The following is a 23,309-nucleotide window of genomic DNA, read 5'->3' on the forward strand; positions in this document are numbered from 1 at the left end:
ATGGTAAGCGGACGAAAACTTGAGTTTTATTTGTAAGGCCGTACAGAGGGCTCTCCAGAATCTTGCAGTGAACTGTACCCCCCGGTCAGAGACTATTTCCAGAGGTAACCCGTGCAGGCGGAAGTGTTCCCGGATAAATAACAAAGCCAACTTAGAAGCTGATTGTAACCCGGTCAACGGAACAAAATGTGCCATCTTAGAGAAACTGTCAATAATTACCCAGATGGTATTATGACCCTTAGAGAGGGGCAGTTCAGTAACAAAGTCCATAGAGATATGGGTCCAAGGCCTCTTAGGAATGGACAATGGGTGCAGCAACCCCGCGGGAGGCAGACGAAGAGTTTTGTGCTGAGCACATTGAGGACACGAGTTGACATAGTCTTGAACATCCTTCTTCATAGTGTCCCACCAGTAAGATCTTCGTAGAAATTCCCACATCTTTTGAACTCCAGGATGACCGGAAAACTTGGAAATGTGAGCCCACTGCAACAATCTTGGTCGAAATTTAGCTGGCACAGACATTCTTCCAGGAGGAGGGCCCAATGCGGTGGGAGCCGCTGAAATAGAAACTGGACTGAGAATCAAAGCCTTTTCAACGGAATTCTCCTCATCCGAAGCCGTTAAGGAACGGGATAGGGCATCAGCCCTAGTGTTAAAAGTTCCAGCCCGGTACTTAATAACAAACGAAAATCGGGCAAAGAAGAGCGCCCATCTAGCTTGACGGGGATTCAAGCACTGGGCCGTCTTGAGATACAGCAAATTCTTGTGATCAGTGAAAATCGTAATTAGGTGTTTAGCACCTTCCAAAAGATATCTCCATTCTTCCAAGGCAGATTTTATTGCCAAAAGCTCTTTGTCACCAATGGTGTAATTTCGTTCAGCAGGAGAGAACTTGCGAGAATGGAAACCACATGGATGTAACTTCCCATCTGGAGCGTACTGCGAAAGCACGGCACCAATGCCTACCGTAGAAGCATCAACCTCCAAAAAGAATGGTTTTAAAAAATCTGGTTGTTGAAGTACCGGAGCGGTCATAAAGGCTGCCTTCAACTGAGCGAACGCTATTACAGCTTTAGAGGACCAATGGCTTGGGTCAGACCCCTTCTTGGTTAGGGCAGTAATAGGCGCCACAATGGTAGAGAAACCCTTTATGAATTTCCGGTAGTAATTTGCAAACCCCAGAAATCGTTGCACCGCTTTCAAGGAAAGAGGCTGAGTCCAGTCCCGAATGGCAGAGAGTTTCTCCGGATCCATACGAAGCTCCGTGCCCAAAATGATGTAACCAAGAAATGGAATAGAAGGGACCTCAAAGGTACACTTGGAAATCTTGCCGTATAGATGGTTCTCTCGCAATCGAAGAAGTACCTCTTTAACCTGTACTCTGTGCTCAGTGAGATTCGTAGAAAATATCAGAATGTCATCCAAATATACCACTACATTTAGGTATAACAAATCCCGAAAGATTTCATTAATGAATCCCTGGAAGACAGCGGGGGCGTTGCTGAGGCCGAACGGCATTACCATATTCTCATAATGCCCGTCCCTAGTATTGAAGGCCGTCTTCCATTCGTCCCCCTGTCGGATACGTATCAAATTATAAGCTCCCCTTAAATCGAGCTTGGTGAAGACTCGGGCTCCGCGAACTCTATCAAAAAGCTCCGTAATGAGCGGCAAAGGATACTTATTCTTAATGGTGACATCATTTAGACCACGATAGTCGATACGTAGCCTCAGGCCTCCGTCCTTTTTCTTCACAAAAAAGAAACCTGCTCCCGCCGGGGAAGTAGAGGGGCGGATGAATCCTTTCTGCAGATTAGACTTGATATATTCCGACATAGCTTGAGTCTCGGGTACTGATAAAGGATAAGTGCGACCCCGAGGTGGCATTTTCCCCGGAATGAGCTCAATAGGACAGTCCCAGGGTCTATGCGGTGGTAACTGATCGGCCGCCTGTTCCGAGAACACATCTGAAAACTCCCGATAAGCCTCTGGAATAAGCCCTTCATCAGACTTGGAAGATACACGGAGCGGGTAGACAGGAGTGAGACAATTTGAATGACAAAATGGACTCCAAGAAATTATCTGTGTCGACCTCCAGTCGACGTGAGGGTTGTGAAGCTTGAGCCAAGGAAGACCAAGAACGAGATCGTGAGGCATCTCCCGAATCACAAGGAACTCCAGATGTTCTTGATGCAAAGCTCCCACTTGCAGCTTGATTGGCATTGTACAACTTGAAATCAGACCATTAGAAATTTGGGTACCATTGATAGCAGTCAACGTAATAGGTTGTTCGACCGACCGTAACTGTAAACCCAGATTCTGGGCACAAGAAAGGGAAATAAAATTACCCGCAGCCCCTGAGTCCAACAGTGCCTTAACGGTTTTGACTACTGACTCAGAGAGTAAACAGTCCACTGCCGGAGAAGATTTAGAAGAAACCCCTAGCTCGACTTTTCCAGAACAAGCTAGGACTGCGCGTTTCCCGGGCGAAACTTGCAAAACTTGAGAAAATGATCCGCAGCTCCACAGTATAGGCAGAGTCTACCCTCACGACGACGCTGACGTTCTTCTGGGGACAGCCGAGACCGATTAATCTGCATGGGTTCGTCTGGACTCGGAATAACTGTTTGCTTAGACGGAAGAGATCGGAATCTTGACCGATCTGACTACGTTCACCACCTCGTTCCTGCATGCGAAGATTTACCTTTACACAGAGTGAGATCAACTGTTCCAAGGAATCTGGCAGATCTCTAGTGATCAACTCGTCCTTTAAACGATCAGAGAGCCCATTCCAAAAAGCAGCCCGAAGGGCATCATTATTCCAGCACAGTTCTGAAGCTATGGTTTGAAAATGAATCACATACTGTCCCACTGAACGAGAGCCTTGTTGGACACTGAGCAAGTCAGCAGAGGCAGCGGTCGTCCTGCCGGGCTCATCAAAGATCCTTCGGAATGACGTGATGAAGTTGGTATAACTAGAAACCAACGGATCTGATCGCTCCCATAACGGTGACACCCACTCCAATGCTGAACCCTCAAGCAAAGAGATAATGTATGCCACTTTAGACCGATCAGTAGAAAGTTATGTGAAAGGAATTCGAAATGTACCTCACACTGATTGAGGAAACCAAGGCAATTCTTTGGATTCCCGTTATAACGAGGAGGAGTAGGAAGCTGAAGGCATGACCTGGTTCCAGACAAGGACGAAACATTGCTAGAGACAACCACTGGAGCGGATAATGGAACTGGAGCTGGAATCACTGAAGCCAGAGAAGTCTGGATTTGATCCAGCCGGCCAGATAATTCCTGGAGATAATGCATCACCTATTTCTGTGCTGCTTCCCGACTCTGTACTCTGGAAACCAGGTCCTGCATGGTGCTTGCCTCTGGGTTCCGATTCCCCGGGTCCATGGGGCCTGAGTATACTGTCACTGACCTAGATTGGGGATGTTGTGAACTCGGGGATTCTTCCGATGGTTGGGAAGAGGAACCACAACTGGGCCGGAACAGGGGTGACCTGATATAGGATTTCCTCACACAGGACTCTGACAGTAAGGTTTGGTAAAATATTGAAGAGCTTTATTGCAGGAAAAGAGCAACTCAATGTCATATAGCAGAAAGGGAACTTATGAGGGAATGTCCAGGCCTTTTGAAGGGTTTGTGAGCAATGTTAAAGATTCTGGTGACTGAAGAAGTTGTGAGCGATGTATTAAAGACACTGATGATTTGAAGAACTTGTAAACGGTAGTTAAAGACACAGATGATTTAAAGAACTGGTGAGCGGTGATTAAAGACACGGATGATTTGAAGAACTTGTGAGCAGTGGTTTAAGACGCTGATGATTTGAAGAACTTGAGAACGGTGATTAAGACGCTGGTGATCTGAAGAACTTAAGTGCAGTGGTTTAAGACGCTGATGATTTGTAGAACTTGAGAGCGGTGATTGAGACGCTGATGATTTGAAGAACTCGAGTGCAGTGGTTTAAGACGCTGATGATTTGTAGAACTTGAGAACAGTGATTGAGACGCTGATGATTTGAAGAACTCGAGTGCAGTGGTTTAAGACGCTGATGATTTGTAGAACTTGAGAACGGTGATTGAGACGCTGATTATTTAAAGAACTTGAGTGCAGAGGTTTAAGACGCTGATGATTTGCAGAACTTGAGAACGGTGATTAAGACGCTGATGATTTGAAGAACTTGAGTGCGGTGGTTTTAGACGCTGATAATTTGTAGAACTTGAGAACGGTGATTAGGGCCCGCAGCCCATGCTGACTCCTAGGAGCACTGGTGACTGGACCGCAGAGAGACACACCAGCCGCTGGGAACGCTGGAACCTATGTAGCGAACTGGCACCTGGAAATGCTGGAGACACTGGAGTACAACTTCAGAGATTCTCGCCGGGAACAAGAGCGCTGGCATCCACTTCAGGGGAAAAGACGATACTCAGGCACCGAGGCTCTGTCCGGCGTCTGACTTTGAATCTCCCGCCACCGCTGGATTGGCGGAACAGTCTGATGACGTCACCTGCTCCCCGCCCACGTGATGCCGGGTGTCATGGCGGCGCCCCTGCCCTGGAGAACCGCCGGGAGCCGCGCCAGCCAGACGCCGGAGCCCGTGGCCCACCGAAGGCGGAGGCCGCAACACAGACCAGCAGGCACGCAGGGGTAAGCGCGGCGAATGCCGCCTCTGGCGTGTGACAGAAAGTATGACAGTAACCTCATATGTCAATATGGTACACGTTTTTAGTGACACTTATTGCAGCAATAGAAACCTTTAGAAATCTTTATCACTACAATTCACCCAAAAATATCTACTGAGGCTGTTGAGCAGTGTCCAGATGCCCTCTACACATTTGTGACAAGCCATTGCTGGGTCACACATGTGCATGACACTTGAAGCTTTCTGACACTGGAAGTCTCCTTCTTTAGTTACTTCCTTCCTAGCTCACTATAGTTTAGTTATAAGCAGATTTGTAATTTTATTCAACTTCAGAGTCCCTAGAGTTTGTAAACCCTAAGTGTTTATAAAACAGCTAAAACCCAACAGATTTTTCTTCTTATACATGTGAGAAGCAGTTTTCTGCCATTCTTTCTATATTATTTTCTTTCTTGTTTTTTGCCTCTATGGGGAAAATTCAGTTGGCTGCGGTGCTTATCACGTGGCTAATAATGCTGCCTGGAGCTGTTCTATTACTGCCACCAACCCACGAGGATAACTCCATACAACCTAAGGGGCTTACCGCACGGGTTAACTCCTTAGCTCCGGGCACTTAAACCGAAATCTATGGGATACCGCGTGGTAATTGAATAATGAATTGGTTAGTAATTGAATAGCTCTGGTTGTTAAACTCATATTTACAGCCATAGCGGTAAACCACACAGCTAATTGAATCTGCCTCATTGTGTTCCCTAAATCTTTTGCATTTGATCACATCTGATTATGTTGTCAATTTTCAATCAGTCAATAAATATAAAAATTTAAATATAGTTACGAAATTACTGACTGACTGTTATAACCATCTTGAGTTTTACCGCCACTATGCTTGCTAAATAGGCTTCCTGTGTTTTTGCAGCAGGTCTGGATGCTTCTTAAATATGGGGACGCACAATAAACAGACACCTCTATTTCAGAGGATTTCATTTATTGTTACCCTTATCACTTAAAAAAAAAAATTGGGTCCAGGAGGGCCCATACCACACACATTACACCCATTATAGAAACGCCAATGACGGTAACGGTATGAGAGCGTAAGTAAGATACAAACAACAGACCATAGCATCACTACCAAATATTAATATCACACCATGGACAGGATAGATAACAGAGAAAAGAGTGTAGGGAAACTTGCTGAAACTGGCAGGAATCACAAGAGGGACTCTATTCTGTACCCAACGTTGGCAAGCAGACAAAGTCAGAGTAGCTGAAGGAGACAAGGGTACTGGCAATATGTATAGAAAAACAAGAGAGGAGGACCCTGACCGTAAGAGTTTCCATACTAAGGGAAAGGGTGAACTGTTGGATGGTGAACTGGGATGGACACATGGTGGACAGTTGGAGAAGAAAGTATTGAGTTATGAGGTGAGACAGCATCATGTTCCTATTGACCACTGCACATTGTCACTGCTCCCCTAAAATGGAATCAAATATTAAATGACTACTTGGTTGTAAATAGAGGTGCAATAAAAACTTTAAAAGTGAACAGTTAATTTTTGGAATATATTTGAATTTTTAAGTCCTCTGAGGATTTAAAATACATCGTGTCAGCAGTCATTTGTGCATTTTGTGCAGTTTTATTTTCATTTATTAATATTTGGATAATAAGCTATTTTTTTGTTCCTATTTCAAATAGTAACAGAAGAAAAAAGAAGCAAGGAAGATATACACACCATAAAAGTATGTATGTATATATTTTTAAGTAAAGAAACCTCACCTCAATCTTTCCATCACTGTTTTATAATTTGTTAACTATGTAGGATTTTTAGATGTATTTCTGTCATAAGACTTTAGACAATAGAGCTTAATATGAATATGCTTAAAGTTTATCATTTTTACAAAGAATTCTAAACTGCAGAATAACATTTCTCCAGTTGCATAACACTCAATTGGCGATCCCTAATTCAAAACTTGAAGGGTATGGGATTGTGGCGATCTCCTGAGACCTCTGGACTCTTTGACCTGAAAGCACAAATGAACATGAGCTGGTCTCTGAACATTTTCAGAAGAGCAGAGCAGGGCCTCTGTATTTACGTGACACTTGCATATATGTGTGCGACTGATAGGTATATGTAGCACACAAGAACTTGGCGTGGAGAAAAGTTGTGGCAGCTGAATTGAAGCACTTTGTAAGCAGATTCAGAGACTCAGTCGGACACAGATATACAAGTGTTGCATATCAAATGAATCAGCACAGTCTCCTTGTCCATCCTAGTCATATCACATTGAGACTAAGATGCATTTTCGGCTGAAAAGATGCCCGGCATGAGCAGAGTTATAAGGGCCTGAACACAGAAAGGGGATATTTGGTGCGACTACGGCAATAATGTATGAGGACACATCTGTATATATAGGGTTTGAGGGCATCACTCCGAGACCAATAAAATAATGGTAGTACAGGTTGAGTCTCCCTTATCCAAAATGCTTGGGACCAGAGGTATTTTGGATATGGGATTTTTCCGTATTTTGGAATAACTGCATACCATAATCAGATATCATGGTGATGGGACATAAATCTAAGCACAGAATGCATTTATGTTACATATACACCTTATACACACAGCCTGAAGGTCATTTCAACCAATATTTTTTATAACTTTGTGCATTAAACAAAGTGTGTGTACATTCACACAATTCATTTATGTTTCATATACACCTTATACACACAGCCTGAAGGTCATTTAATACAATATTTTTAATAATTCTGTGTATTAAACAAAGTTTGTGTACATTGAGCCATCAAAAAACAAAGGTTTCACTATCTCACTCTCACTCAAAAAAGTCCGTATTTCGGAATATTCCGTATTTCGGAATATATGGATATAGGATACTCAACCTGTATTCAACCTGCACAGATTTTATAGTACAAGTTTTTATTGGTTTCTGAATGCCGTCCTCCGGAGTTATAAAACATTTTGGCGAAGAACCAGGACATATTGTTAACAGTAGACTATCTATCGATCTATCTATCGATCTGTGTATGCGCAGATCGTGGTAGGGATGCCTTCTCCTGGGGTAGACAGGTGCTCTTTCTTCAGCAGCCCCAAATAGGAATATACCAGTCCAGGGTATTTGGCACAAATAGCCTCAGCTATTTTTATTTGCAGTAAACGTAAAACAAAGCATACACATAAATCCTAACCCCGTCTGGGCACTAACTATACATAATGTTTCCCTCTCTATGGTGGAAAGTTACTAAGGTCCCGATTTGAATTGAGATTGCATTTTCATACGAAAATGCAACTTGGAAATTTACTAAACACATCTCGGCAGTGTTGGGCCAAATCGTAATGAGATACACTGCCGTCCACACAAATACGAATCAATATCTGCCAAACACAGTTATTTGTTCACATACACCTTATACAACATGGGAATTTACTAAGAATTCGTAGTCTCAATCACTGCCGACAATAGCCATACACTGCAGGAAAAGCATGGAATTTGTACACAAATAGAACTTTGAAATAGACCGGCTTCTTGCTGGTGTGTTTGGAGAATCCTGCACGGATCAGTGAGATCCATGCATGCTTCTCTATTTTAAAATGTACTAAAGAGTTAAAATGAAAAAAAAAAAAAATTGTGTGGGATCCCCCCTCCTTAACATAACCAGCCCCGGGCTCTTGGACCGGTCCTGGTTCTAAAAATACAGGGGAAAAAGGACATAGTGTCCCTCCATATTTTTGAAACCAGCTCTGGAATCCACTAGTCAAGGAGATAATGCCACAGCCGGGGGACACATTTATACTGGTCCCGGAGGCCATGGCATTACTTCCCCCCAGCTAGTCATCCCTGGCTGGGGTTCTCTGGGGGATAGTGAACCTCCCCAATAAATGGGTTTCCCCCCTCCAGGCACCCAAGGGCCAGGGATGAAGCTCGGGGCTATGTCCGCCACCTCTGGGCTGTGGGTGGCGACTTCATAGCTTTAGTGTAAATAAGGGAAATATTGTCTTCTGTTGTGGAACTACAAGTCCCAGCAAGCCTCTCTGCATGTTGGTACTTGGGGGGCATTTAAGGGCCTGCTGGTACCTGTAGTTCCACAGTAATGGAAATATATAAAAAACACAGTACACACACACACACACCATGAAAGTACAATTTTATTTAAACATATATGCATACTTACACACTCACACATACTTACCTAGTGTCCCACGGAGCTCCTCGGTCCCCTTGTCAAGTAGAGTCAAATAAAATAAATTAAATACTTGCCTAATCCGGTGTAGATCGGTTCTCTTTGTTTCATGTAGGCATCCAGGGGTTAAAAAAAACCCACAAAAAACCTGGTCCATGCATCTAAAGGGGATCCATGTGACTCCTGTCACTAGGGGACCCGCCAGCCAATCAGGGAGTGCTACTCATAGCGCTCTCCTACTTGGCTGTGCGCTCCTGGCCTGCAAATCAAGTGGATTGTATAGGCAGTGATGGGGAATGAAATCCCAATTATCGCCTATGGTCTGCGGTAGACCGCAAGGTTAATTGAGGTCACTCTTGATGTCCAGCAGTTATGAGACTATGGGGGTCATTCCGAGTTGATCGCACGTAGCAACTTTCTCATACGTCCTAGAGGATGCTGGGGTCATCATAGAACCATGGGGTATAGACGGGATCCGCAGGAGACATGGGCACTTTAAGACTTTGAAAGGGTGTGAACTGGCTCCTCCCTCTATGCCCCTCCTCCAGACTCCAGTTTTAGAATTGTGCCCAGTGAGACTGGACGCACTACAGGGAGCTCTACTGACTTTTTGTTAGGTTTTTTATGTTCAGGGAGGCTGCTGGCAACAGTCTCCCTGCTTCGTGGGACTTAGGAGAGAGGAGTATGACCCACTTCCAGTGAGTTCAAGGGCTCTGCTTCTGGCTACAGGACACCATTAGCCCCTGAGGGTGCTGATCGCTGGGTACGCCTAGATGCTCACTCCCGCAGCCTGCCGTCACCCCCTTACAGAGCCAGAAGTCAGAAGACAGGTGAGTAGCTGAATAAAAGAAGACTTCAGTGATGGCATTCTCTGAGGTACCGCACAGCGCGCGGACGCTGCGCGACAAGCTCCCACATATACACAGCACTACAGGGAGCAGGGCGCGGGGGGGGGCGCCCTGGGCAGCTAATATATCCTCAGTGGACACTGGCAAAAGAGGAACATTAGTGCCGAGGCACTGTCCAAAACCACCGCCAGTATAATCATAGAAGAAGCGGGACGGAAGCGTGCCATTAAGGGGGCGGAGCTTCGTCCTCACAGCTCACTCGGCGCCATTTTCTCTCCATCAGGCTGCAGAGACGCTGGTCCTTCCTAAAAGCGCTACAGGTCTGAGGCATTTATTGGGCGCTTCAGAACCGCAGATTGGGCGCTGGGGTGTGAGCTGGCAAATCTCCTCTGTGTCTCTCTAACAGGCTTTACTGTGGGTCTGTCCCCTATAGGCCCGGTGTGTCTGTGGGTGTTTGGTGCACATGTGTCGACATGTCTGAGGCTGAAGGCTCTTCCCAGGAGGAGGCTGTATTAGGGACACAAATGGCTGCGGGGGTGACCCTGTCGGCACCGCCGACGCATGATTGGATAAATGTGTTGAACGCATTGAATGCTAATGTGGCTCTTATTAGTAAGAGGCTAGATAAGTCTAAATTTCAGACCTAGGCATGGAAGAAATCTGTAGAAGATATGTTATTGCAAAGTCAGGTCCCCTCAGGGTCACAGAAACGTATGCTGGCCCAGTTGGGAGACACTGATACCGACACGGACTCTGATTCCAGTGTCGACTACAGCGATTCCAGATTAGATCCAAAATTGGCAAAGAGCATTCAGTACATGATTGTGGCGGTTAAAGAGGTGCTACATATCACTGAGGACCTGGCTGTCCCTGATAAAAGGGTCTGTATGTATAAGGAAAGGAAACCTGAGGTAACGTTTCCCCCCTCTCATGAACTGAACACGCTATTTGAAAAACTGTGAGAAGCTCCTGACAAAAAGTTTCAGATTCCCAAAAGAATTAAGTTAGCTTATCCATTTCCCTCGGCGGATAGGGAAAAGTGGGAGTCACCCCCCACCATGGACAAGGCCCTCTCACATTTGTCAAAAAAGGTGGCTCTCCCGTCACCTGACAGGCGGCCCTTAAGGATCCTGCGGATCGTAAACAAGAAATTACGTTAAATTACGTTAAAGTCCATTTATGCTACCACAGATACCTAGACCTGTCATTGCGTCTGCGTGGGTAAGTAGTGCTATCAAAAAGTGGGCAGACAACTTGTCTTCTGAAATTGATACCCTAGATAGGGATAGCGTCCCCTTGACGCTGGGTTATATAAAGGACGCTGCAGCATACCTTAAGGAAGCTGCGAGAGATATTGGTCTTTTGGGATCAAAGGCCAATGCCATGGCAGTCTCAGCTAGACGAACGTTGTGGATTCATCAATGGAATGCTGATGCTGATTCCAAGAAAAGTATGGAATCTCTACCATATAAAGGTAAGGCTTTATTTGGTGATGGCCTTGATGACTTGGTATCTACAGCTACCGCGGGTAAGTCTTCTTTTTTGCCTTATGTTCCCCCGCAACAAAAGAAAACGCATCACTATCAGATGCAGTCCTTTCGGCCCAATAAATACAGAAAGGGCCGAGGTTCTTCCTTCCTTGCTACTAGAGGAAGGGGAAGAGGTAAACGATCACCAGCCTTGTCAGGCTCCCAGGAGCAGAAGTCCTCCCAGGCTTCTGCCACTTCCACTGCATGACGTTGGGGCTCCTATGCGGGAGTCCGCACCGGTGGGGGCACGTCTCAAACTCTTCAGTCAGTTTTGGTTTCATTCGGACCTAGACCCATGGGTTTTACAAATAGTATCCCAAGGTTACAAGCTGGAGTTTCAAGACGTTCCCCCTCGCCGTTCTTTTTAAATCTGCCTTACCAGCTTCTCTTCCGGACAGGGAGGTAGTTTGCGACGCAATACAAAAGTTGTGTCAAAATCAAGTTATCATCAGGGTTCCCCAGTCACAACAGGGAGAAGGCTTTTATTCGAGCCTGTTTGTGGTCCTGAAGCCGGACGGCTCGGTCAGACCAATCCTAAACCTGAAATCCCTAAATTTCTACCTAAAGAAATTCAAATTCAAGATAGAGTCTCTCCGCGCAGTGGTCTCCAGTCTGGAGGAAGGGGATTTTATGGTGTCGGTGGACATAAAGGATGCCTATTTACATGTTCCCATTTATCCTCCGCATCAGGTTTACCTGAGATTTGCAATTCAGGATTGTCATTACCAATTTCAAACGTTGCCGTTTGGTCTGTCCACGGCTCCGAGGATTTTCACCAAAGTGATGGCGGAGATGATGGTTCTCCTTCGCAAGCAAGGAGTCATGATTATCCCATACTTGGACGATCTCCTGATAAAGGCGAGATCCAGGGACCAGTTGGCGGAAAAAGTTGCTCTCTCCCTGACAGTTCTTCAGCAACATGGTTGGCTCCTAAACTTGCCAAAATCACAGTTGATTCCGACGACGCGGTTGTCGTTTTTGGGAATGATATTGGACACAGAACTACATAGAGTCTTTCTACCAGTGGAAAAGGCTCTTGAACTTCAGAGTCTGGTCAAACAAATTCTGAAACCAGCAAGTGTGTCAATCCATCAATGCATTCGGTTGCTGGGGAAGATGGTTGCGGCCTACGAGGCCATTCAGTTTGGCAGGTTCCATGCCAGAGTGTTCCAGTGGGACCTGTTGGACAAGTGGTCCGGGTCCCACCTACACATGCACGAGGATAATCCTGTCTTCCGGGACCAGGGTATCACTCCTGTGGTGGCTGCACAGCTCTCACCTCCTAGAGGGGCGTAGGTTCGGGATTCAGGACTGGATCCTAGTGACCACGGATGCAAGCCTCCGAGGCTGGGGGGCAGTCACAATGGGAGAAAACTTCCAAGGAAGATGGTCAAGTCAGGAAACTTGTCTCCACATAAATGTTCTGGAATTAAGGGCCATTTACAACGGCCTTCTGCAAGCGGAACATCTTCGAGATCTGCCTGTACTGATCCAGTCGGACAATGTAACAGCAGTAGCGTACATAAACCGTCAGGGCGGAACGAAAAACAGAGTGGCAATGGCAGTAGCCACAAGAATTTTCCGCTGGGCGGAAAAGCATACAAGCGCTCTGTCAGCGATCTTCATTCCAGGAGTGGACAACTGGGAAGCAGGCTTCCTCAGCAGACACGATCTCCATCCAGGAGAGTGGGGCCTCCACCAAGAAGTCTTCACAGAAGTGACAAGTCGTTGGGGAGTTCCTCAAGTAGACATGATGGCATCTCGGCTCAACTAGAAGCTTCAGAGATATTGTTCCAGGTCAAGGGACCCTCAAGCAATTGCAGTGGATGCACTGGTGACACCGTAGGTGTTTCGGTCGGTGTATGTATTCCCTCCACTTCCTCTCATTCCAAAAATTCTAAAGATCATAAGAAGAACAAAGATCCGGGCGATTCTCATTGTCCCAGACTGGCCAAGGAGGGCTTTGTATCCAGATCTTCAGGAATTACTCATAGGAGATCCCTGGCCTCTTCCTCTGCGCGAGGACCTGTTACAACAGGGCCCGTGCGTGTATCAGGACTTACCGCGGCTACGTTTGACGGCATGGCGGTTGAGTGCAAAATCCTAGCCCGTAAGGGTATTCCCAGTGAAGTCATTCCCACACTTATTCAGGCCAGAAAAGGGGTAACGTCTAAACATTACCACCGTATTTGGAGAAAATATGTTTCTTGGTGTGAATCCAAGGGGGCTCCTTCGGAGGAGTTTCGGCTAGGATGTTTTCTCCATTTTCTACAAGCAGGTGTGGATGCGGGCCTAAAATTGGGCTCAATTAAGGTACAGATTTCGGCCTTATCGGTTCTCTTTCAGAAACAATTAGCCTCCCTTCCAGAAGTTCAGACTTTCGTGAAAGGCGTGTTGCACATCCAACCTCCATTTGTGCCTCCAGTGGCACCATGGGATCTTAATGTGGTGTTGCAGTTCCTTCAATCACATTGGTTTGAACCTTTACGGAAGGTGGAATTGAAATTCCTCACTTGGAAAGTGGTCATCCTGTTGGCCTTGGCTTCTGCAAGGCGGGTGTCTGAATTAGCGGCCTTTTCTCTCAAGACTCCTTATTTGATCTTCCATGAAGATAGAGCTGAATTGAGGACACGTCCACAATTTCTGCTGAAGGTGGTTTCCTCTTTCCACATGAACCAACCTATTGTGGTGCCTGGGACTACTGACGCTTTCGCTGAGTCAAAATTTCTGGATGTGGTGAGAGCTTTGAAGATTTATGTCGCCAGAACGGCTCAGATTAGGAAAACAGAAGCTCTGTTTGTCCTGTATGCTCCCAACAAGGTTGGGTGTCCTGCTTCCAGGCAGACCATTGCACGCTGGATCTGTAACACGATTCAGCAGGCTCATTCCACGGCTGGATTGCCATTATCGGAATCGTTAAAAGCCCATTCTATTAGAAAGGTGGGTTCATCTTGGGCGGCTGCCCGAGGGGTCTCGGCATTGCAACTTTGCCGAGCAACTACTTGGTCGGGGTCAAACACTTTTGCAAAGTTCTACAAGTTTGACACCTTGGCCGATGAAGACCTTAAGTTGGTCAATCGGTGCTGCAGAATCATCCGCACTCTCCCGCCCGTTCTAGAGTTTTGGTATAACCCCAGCATCCTCTAGGATGTATGAGAAAGTAGGATTTTAATACCTACCGGTAAATCCTTTTCTCTTAGTCCGTAGAGGATGCTGGGCGCCCGTCCCAGTGCGTACTGTATCTGCAGTTATTAGTTGTGTTACGTTTATAGTCAGCCTGTTGCTTAAATTGTTCATGCCGTTGGCTTGTGTTCTGTTGAATGCCACGTTGTGCGGCATGCTTGAGGTGCGAGCTGGTATGAATCTCACCTTAGTTTAACAATAAATCCTTTCCTCGAAATGTCCGTCTCCCTGGGCACAGTTCCTATAACTGGAGTCTGGAGGAGGGGCATAGAGGGAGGAGCCAGTTCACACCCTTTGAAAGTCTTAAAGTGCCCATGTCTCCTGTGGATCCCGTCTATACCCCATGGTTTTATGATGACCCCAGCATCCTCTATGGACTAAGAGAAAAGGATTTACCGGTAGGTATTAAAATCCTATTTTTTGCTGCTCGTGCGATCAACTAGACGCCGCCTATGGGGAAGTGTATTTTAGCATAGCAGGGCTGCAATCGCTTGTGCAGCCCTACTATGCTAAAAAAGTTTTGTGCAGAACAAGACCAGCCCTGCAGTTACTTACCCTGTACGATCGATCCAGCGATGAAGGTCCCGGATTTGACGTCAGACATCCGCCCTCCAAACGCCTGGACACTCCTGCGTTCGGATCTCCTGCCGGAAAACGGTGAGTAGACGCCCCGGAACGCCTCCCCGCTCTCAGTCTTCTTGCGATCACGCTAGTGATCACTTTCTTCTTTATTCTGGCCGCTGCCCGGCGACAACCGTCGCCGGGCAACGACACGCGCGCGCAATGCGGCCACCGCACATGCGCAGTTCCAACCCGTTCGCACCGCAGCGATGAACCGCTGCATGCGAACGGGTCGGAATGACCCCCTATGAGCCAAGTCTAACACAGTTCTCCTTTACATTTTAGGGACTATCAATTGTTCCACAATATCTGCCCCCTTTTTGGACACTTGATACAATAAATCTTGATGTAATGCCATGTGTACACCAGCCTACTATCCAGCTCCTCTGGTTTTCCATCAATCTCCTTTACATTTACATTCTCTGCAGCCAGAGCCGGCCCTAACCAATATGATGCCCTAGGCAAAATTTTGGCTGGTGCCCCCTAGCATCACCGCTGGTTCCGCCTCTGACCTTGCACCTCTTTCCCAGAAAAATCACCCCTCACCCATAGCAGTCCTTATTTTGGGGTTTGTAACCCCTATATTTTAAATAGGAACAGTTCGCACATTTGGCACACAGCCCAAAAAGGAGTGTGTTTTTGCTGGCAAGGGGCATGGCCACACAATAGTAACCCCAATTCCAATTACGTCACACAGTACTGCAACTTTATTCACATTTGATCATGCGATAGTGTCCATAATTCATATTACATCTCACAGTAGTATCACTTTACCTTATAAACGTTACTCCTCACAGTAGAGCCCCTTATTCACATTACATCACACTGAATTGCTCCTTATTCACATTACACCACACCTTATTGCTCTTTATTCACATTAGACGGCACAGTAGTGCCCTTTCTATACGCAAGGTCACATAGTAGAGCAACTTATACACGTAATGCCCCTTACATGTATGAGACACATTATTAATGTCCTTATAAACATAATGCACCTTACACATTATGACAACCTTTATTAATGCCCTCTTACACATAATGTCCCTTACACATATGCTGCACATTATTAATGCCCTTATACACATAATGACATGCATAGTGCCCCCTACACATTTGCTGCACATTATTAGTGCCCCTATACACATAATGACACACATACAGTAGTACCCTGTTACACATATGCCACACATTATTAATGCTCTTATACACATGACACACACAGATCCCCTTACACATATGTTGCACATTATTAATGCATTTTTACATGACACACATAATTCTCCTTACATATATTCTGAACACTACTGCACAACCAACCCACACACATGCACACAGCACTCACTGCCATTAACACTGTGACCTCTGCCTCTGCTTGGATACAGATGTGTCCTCATATATCTTGCCTCAATGCTAACGTCGGGCACCTTTTTTATATGAAAATGCATCTTATTTGCATTGGTATGTGGCTAGGAAGCACAAGCAGCTTCTGCTGATTAAAATGATATGCAGCATGCCTATATACTGTGTGAGACTGTGGCTGTATCTGCATATGAAATGCTACACACACAATATAGGCATGCATATCATTTTAATCAGCAGAAGCTGCTGATGCCCCTAGGCATATCAAATGCCCTAGGCAATTGCCTAGTTTGCCTATGCCTATGGCTGGCTCTGTCTGCAGCACTCACCAGAGTGGGGTCTTTTAACTGCTCCGAAGCAAAGATCTCCTTACTTTAAGGTCAGGCATACAGTCAACTGGGTCAACATTATCTACCTCAGCACATTCATTTGCTCCTCACTGCTGTTCTCATTATTCTCAGAATCCCCAACCAGGCTTGCAAAAGGAAACACTTCAAACTACTGTACCAGTAACATTATAAAATGGGTCTGGGTCAGGGCCAGACTGCCCATATGACCCTTCTGGCAAATGCCAGAAGGGCCAACGGGCTGGTGGGCTGGTCCGGTCAGACAGAGATCTCGAAAGGCCACGTGCAGCGCAGCTTCCGGCTCTCTGCCTGCCCCCGACCGTCCAGTGCCCATTTTCTAAGAAATATGAGGCATGCCGCGAGTCCACACCCCCCTGACTCATGGCATGCCTTCGTGAGCAGTCCGTCCCTGGTCTTGGGTATTCGGTCTTCCACAACTTCCTCAAGTGGTAAAAATCAGTCCCCTACTGTATATCGCATCATACATTAAATCATGAACTAAACTCACAATGACTATGGTGGAACCACACTGTGTTTCTATGTTCCCTTATGCTGTAACATAATACAGAGTATCTACATGTAACAGTTTGGTTCTGCCAGGCTTTCAGAAGAGTAACCAGGCTTCCAAAATTTAACATAGCCTCTGCTTGTTTGCCTTCTACAGTGGTTATACATAGTCATTTATCTGGCTCAGCCTGTCATTCTGCTGTGCAGGATAGCTGAGTGAAGAATAACATTCTGCAACTTACATAACCATAATCATATTACATGGGTTCAGAGGTAAGTGGGCAACTATTAGCAATATAGTCCAAGTCACCACATCTAAAACATTTGATCATATTGTGTAATCCAGTCACACATGGTGGGTACCTTCCTGACACAGAGGAACAATCTCCAGGTTCCAAGCCCACAGTCTTAAGTTCTTTCCACCACCCAGCACCCTTGTCCCTTGGAACAGTCTTACCAGAAGCCACTGGAAATCGCTGCTGCAGAACTTGGGGACGTTGGGTCTATGTGTAACTGTCGTTATCGGCGCTGCAGGGCACATGTAAAGTGGTGTTCCGACACCTGCAGCTATCGATTTCGACAGCTGTAGGTGTCTTTGACCTATTGACAGACACTATTACCTGGCTGCCGGTTCCAGGCAGCGTGTGAGATCTCACAATGGTAGCAAGATATCGCACATGCCCACTGGAGATGGCCAGGGGTGAGAAACAGCACATCAGCACTCTAGATTGATGCACTACGGTAGCTGAGATGTTAATTCATCTCAGCGCTACTTCTTCCTGCTTAGCATCGGTAAAGAGGCAAAGCAGGAAGAGCTATAGCGGCACGACCTGTACATTTACATTTACCACAATGTTGCCAGAGTATGTCATACTTGCCTACTTTTGAAAAAGCTTTTCGGGGAGTTTCTGAAAGCAACAACTGTGCTCAGCATGGAAGAGGAGTGTACTGCTCCATTTGAAAGGCGTGTCATAAAATTCACTTAGATGTAGTTTTAAATTAGCGCCAAAGCAATTATATGTTTAATTGCAGTTGTGGCTGTATAGTCTACTTATTTCTAGCATATTAAATTACCTCCCCCTAACTCTCTCTTCCACCAGTTCATGGAATTCATAATAGATACCCTGTAATGCAGCACACAGGCCTAGTAATGGAGCACACATCTCGAGTTATACCCCTTTTCCATCTGTAGCACGGGTCGCAGCCGGGAGCCTGACACGGCTGCGACCCGTGCTACAGCCCCCTTTCCCACAGCGCTCACCAACCTGACATATTGCTGGGTTGGTGACGCTGCTGCTGACGCGGCAGGGGCGGCGCTGGGAAATCACATGATCTCCCAGCGTCGCCCTTCCATTCACTGTGAACGGGATCCGTGTCGCCTGGACACGGCTTCCGTTCACACTACACAGCTTACCGGGTTGAACACGTGTTCAACTCGGCAAAATACCCGGGTAGGATTCCCGGATCACTTGATCCGGGAATTTGCTGGGGGGGCCGTTTCCACTAGGGAAAAACACGGGTAAATAAAAAAAGGGGATATAAATCAGCACATTTTACTGGGCACAGATAACTTGTAATTCACATTCATTCTTTGGTACACAGCCATTCAAGTAGCATCAGTGTGCTGGAGAGCAGTGGCCATTTTGTGTAGCACATATCTCTCTTATTCTTCTCCCTAGTGTTTCCTCGATAGTATGTGGAGAGTGATGCCGTCGTTACTGTGTTGTACTCACTAAGCCTGGCCTCAGAGAGTCTCAGGGGCCAATATTTCAGGGAATCTTACCGACGTTCAGGGACAGTTGGGAAGTATCTAACGTATACAAGCAGTGCTTAAAGTGGTCCTAGAGAGGTGGTGGAACTCACTAACCCCCCCTCCCTCCCCAGCGCCTAGTAAAGGGGCTGCGCTCGCTGTTGGTGGAGCTGCAAAAGGGCCGTGCTCTCAAAAAGAAAGGGGCGTGGTACGTAATAGTATCCCAAATTTACACAATTTTATTCACATTACACCACATTATTCATGTTATGACACACAGTAGTGCCCCTTATAGACAATGCCCACAGTATTAGTGCCACTAATCACATAATACCCAGAGTAGTAGTGTCCCTTATGCAATGCCCACAGCAGCAGTGTCCCTTATGCATTGCCCACAGTGTTAGTGCCCCTTATGCTGAGCTCTTAGTAGTGGTGCCCCTTATGCCCCCAAGAGTGATGCCACTTATGCAGTGCCCCCAGTATTAATGCCTCCTGTAGTAGTGCTCCCAGCAGTAATGTCCCCTGTAGTAGAGCTCCCCAGTGGTAATGCCCCATGAAGTATTGCCCCCATTAGCAGTGCCCCCAGTATTTATGCCCCTTTGGTAATGCCCCCTGTAGTAGTGCCCCTAGCAATGACCTCTGTAGTATTGCCCCTTTGGTAGTTACCCTAGCTATGCCCCCTGTAGTATTGCTCCTTTGGTAGTGCCCCTAGTAATGCCACCTGTAGTAATGCCCCTTTGGTAGTGCCCCCTTAAGTATTACCCCCTTGGCAGTGCCTCCTTGGTAGTGCCCCTATAGTATTGCCCCTTTGGTAGTGCCACTAGTAATGCCATCTGTAGTATTGCCCCTTTGGTAGTTCCCCTAGCTATGCCCCCTGTAGTATTGCTCCTTTGGTAGTGCCCCTAGTAATGCCCCCTGTAGCAATGCCCTTTTGGTAGTGCCCACTTAAGTATTACCTCCTTTTGTATTGCCCCCTTGGTAGTGCCACCTATAGTATTGCCCCCTTTAGTATTGCCCCCTTGGTAGTGCCCCCTTTAGTATTGCCCCCCTGGTAGTGCCCCCTTTAGTATTTCCCCCTTGGCAGTGCCCCCTTGGCAGTGCCCCCTTTGGTATTACACCTTACACACAAAAAAAACCAACAACCATACTTACCTAAAACCTCGCTCCCGCTGCCGTCCATATGCTCTGGCGCCTGCTCCTCAGAACTATGTGAGAGACGTCATGACGTCTCTCCCATAGTGCGCGCTACGGGACTCGGAAACCGAAAGCGGGAACCTCAGTAGTGAGCTCCTGTCTCTGGCTGCCGCTGTGGGGAAGGAGCCGGGCGCCCGGCATTTCCCTGCGGCTCCGGACTGAAATCGAGTAAGGTGAACCGGAGCAGGTGGAACTGTGTTCCGTCTCCAAATGGAACTGACGGAACGCAGTTCCACCCCGTTCCGGCTTACTTTAACCCCTGTATACAAGTGTAGATTTATAAGAATGGATATGGTTATACATTTCAGGAAATAAATATGCCCATGCTCTGCTTTACTCATATTGTACATGGTACCAGCTGTGTGTCAGCATTAATGCCATATATGTATACAAAACACAAAGACATTTGCTATTGGCGCCAACAATAATATGCGCCTTATCTGTAGGTAAGTAGCAAAATAAAACAGTGGGGATTTTGTCATATTTGTCTCAATAAATTTAAGCTTGCACTGCAGACCATCATCAAGGGACCCCAATTCTCTGCAAGTCCTACAGTAGCATATATGCCCAACACACCATTACATTGCAGTTACATGTACTCACCACCCAGATACAGAGGGGAATATCTATACAAAGGCTGGGTTGTGAGCCACGCCCAACTAGGCCTTGTATAGCCTTAATTAAAAGTAGCCATGATATCACTAGGCAAAATTTGGAATCAAAACGAAAATAATATGCCAGCGCTAATTTTATTTCCATATTGCACATGGTACCAGCTGCATGGCAATAATAATGCCATATATGTATACAAAACAGAAAGACTTTTGCTCTAACAATAATACACTGTAAATATGTGGATATATAATTGTTCTACTACAGTCTCAGCTCTGTGATATAATACCAGAAACTTTGAGCGCTCCATCACATTTGTTACTAGTTTATTTTAGCTATCTTTGACTGACATTGGGCAGCAGTATGCAGGTACATATTAAACACAATATTTAAATCTAATACAGCTATTCTGAATGTTAGCCTTTTAAGGTAAAATAAGAACAAACCAGGAAAATAGAGATAATCAAAATGGAACTCGCCAGCATTATTTCTGAGATTCATTGATGGTCTAGTCTGTTAACTGAACATTAAACTTCTTTGCTGGTTGCTGAGTTGGTTCTTATTTGCTTTGAGTGATATTGCTGGAAGTACCTTGGTGAGAAAGCGGAGTATTCTCTTAATGTATAAAACCAACTCAGCATTAATTGCTGTCAAAGGCAAAAATAGCAGGTCTTCAGACCGTGTAATCTCTACCATTAGACAGTCAAAATACTGACTGATCCCGATGGTAAGTACTGGCGTTAGGGTTAGGCACTAGGTGGAGGGGTAACGGTTAGGCTGCAGGGGTGGGGGAGGGGGTTAGGGTTAGGCTGCGGGGGGGGGGGGGGGTCGGTTAGGGATAGGCTACGGGAAGGGGACAGTTACAGTTAGCCTGCGGGAAGAGGACTGTTAGGGTTAGGCTGTGGAAGGGGACCATTAGCGTTGAGCTGTGGGAGGGGTGGGTTTAAAGAGAGGGATATGGGAAGGGTTAAAATACTTACCAGAATCCGTTGGGATTTTGATCATTGGGAACCCGCTGTCGGCATTCTGGCGGGCAGGATTGTGACTACCGGGATTTTGTACCCAACCAGTAATATCATTCATCCAAAGTTTGAACTGCCCATCATTGCCTGCTGCTACCAAATGTCAGCAATATGCTGGGAGTGTGGTGCTAGGTTATAATGTCAAAGCTCAGTACAACAATCTCAGTTTCAGGAGAACATGCAACACCATCTCTTAACTACAGAGTAAAGAAGTAGCGGGCATAGGGGCACAGCGCCCAAGGGGTGGTGCCTTTTTACATTCTCTGAGAGGGTTGTTGCGGTGCCCAGAGCGTCGGCAGAGCTTCTGGTAGAACTGGCTGCAAGTGACTGCTGTTTGGGTAAGGAAGCCAAAAGCCCCATGTGTAAATGTGTTTTATGCACTTTGGCGGTACATGGGGGCACTTTTAAAAAATTGCTATGAGGCCTACACAATTCCAGTTACAGTATGCCCCTGACTGTTTTACCAGTTGCTCCTTGTCATTAAACATACTGTAGTGTGATTTCTGCACAGTGGTATTGATATTAGATATTTCTCTGACGTCCTAGTGGATGCTGGGAACTCCATAAGGACCATGGGGAATAGACGGGCTCCGTAGGAGACTGGGCACTCTAAAGAAAAGATTAGGTACTATCTGGTGTGCACTGGCTCCTCCCTCTATGCCCCTCCTCCAGACCTCAGTTAGAATCTGTGCCCGGCCAGAGCTGGGTGCTCCTAGTGGGCTCTCCTGAGCTTACTAGTAAAGAAAGTATTTATTAGGTTTTTTATTTTCAGTGAGCTTCTGCTGGCAACAGACTCACTGCTACGTGGGACTAAGGGGAGAGAAGCAAACCTACCTGCTTGCAGCTAGCTTGTGCTTCTTAGGCTACTGGACACCATTAGCTCCAGAGGGTTCGAACACAGGCACCAGTCCTCGATCGTCCGTTCCCGGAGCTGCGCCGCCGTCCCCCTCGCAGAGCCAGAAGAACAGAAGCTTGAAGATGACGAAATCGGCGGCTGAAGACTCCTGTCTTCATTAAGGTAGCGCACAGCACCGCAGCTGTGAGCCATTGCTCCCAGCACACTTACACACTCCGGTCACTGTAGGGTGCAGGGCGCTGGGGGGGCGCCCTGGGCTGCAATTGAAGTACCTTTTGGCATAAAAATACATATATACAGACTGGCACTGTATATATGTAAAAACCCCCGCCATTTTTTCACACAGAAAGCGGGACAGAAGCCCGCCGCTGAGGGGGCGGGGCCTTCTTCCTCAGCACACCAGCGCCATTTTCTCTTCACAGCTCCGCTGGAAGCAGCTCCCCAGGCTCTCCCCTGCAGTATCCAGGTACAAGACGGGTTAAAAAGAGAGGGGGGGGCACATAAATTTAGGCGCAAATAAGACATATAAAGCAGCTATTGGGTAAATCACTTATTATCAGTGAGAATCCCTGTGTTATATAGCGCTGTGCTATGTGCTGGCATACTCTCTCTCTGTCTCTTCAAAGGACTTT

General features: G+C 46.4%; 1 protein-coding gene across 6 annotated transcripts in view; it reads left to right on the plus strand.

Moving 5' to 3' along the window:
* Positions 1 to 23,309, plus strand: part of JSRP1 (junctional sarcoplasmic reticulum protein 1) — a 230,221-nt gene that overhangs the window by 88,970 nt on the left and 117,942 nt on the right. For 3 of the 6 annotated variants that reach the window (XM_063914783.1, XM_063914784.1, XM_063914785.1), the window contains exon 2: positions 6,351 to 6,398. The gene's annotated coding sequence lies outside the window, so the exon portion shown is untranslated. The remainder of the gene's footprint in view (positions 1 to 6,350; positions 6,399 to 23,309) is intronic. The other 3 variants (XM_063914786.1, XM_063914781.1, XM_063914782.1) reach the window with 1 other exon arrangement.

Source organism: Pseudophryne corroboree, chromosome 1 (assembly GCF_028390025.1).
Source record: "Pseudophryne corroboree isolate aPseCor3 chromosome 1, aPseCor3.hap2, whole genome shotgun sequence".
NCBI lineage: Eukaryota > Metazoa > Chordata > Amphibia > Anura > Myobatrachidae > Pseudophryne > Pseudophryne corroboree.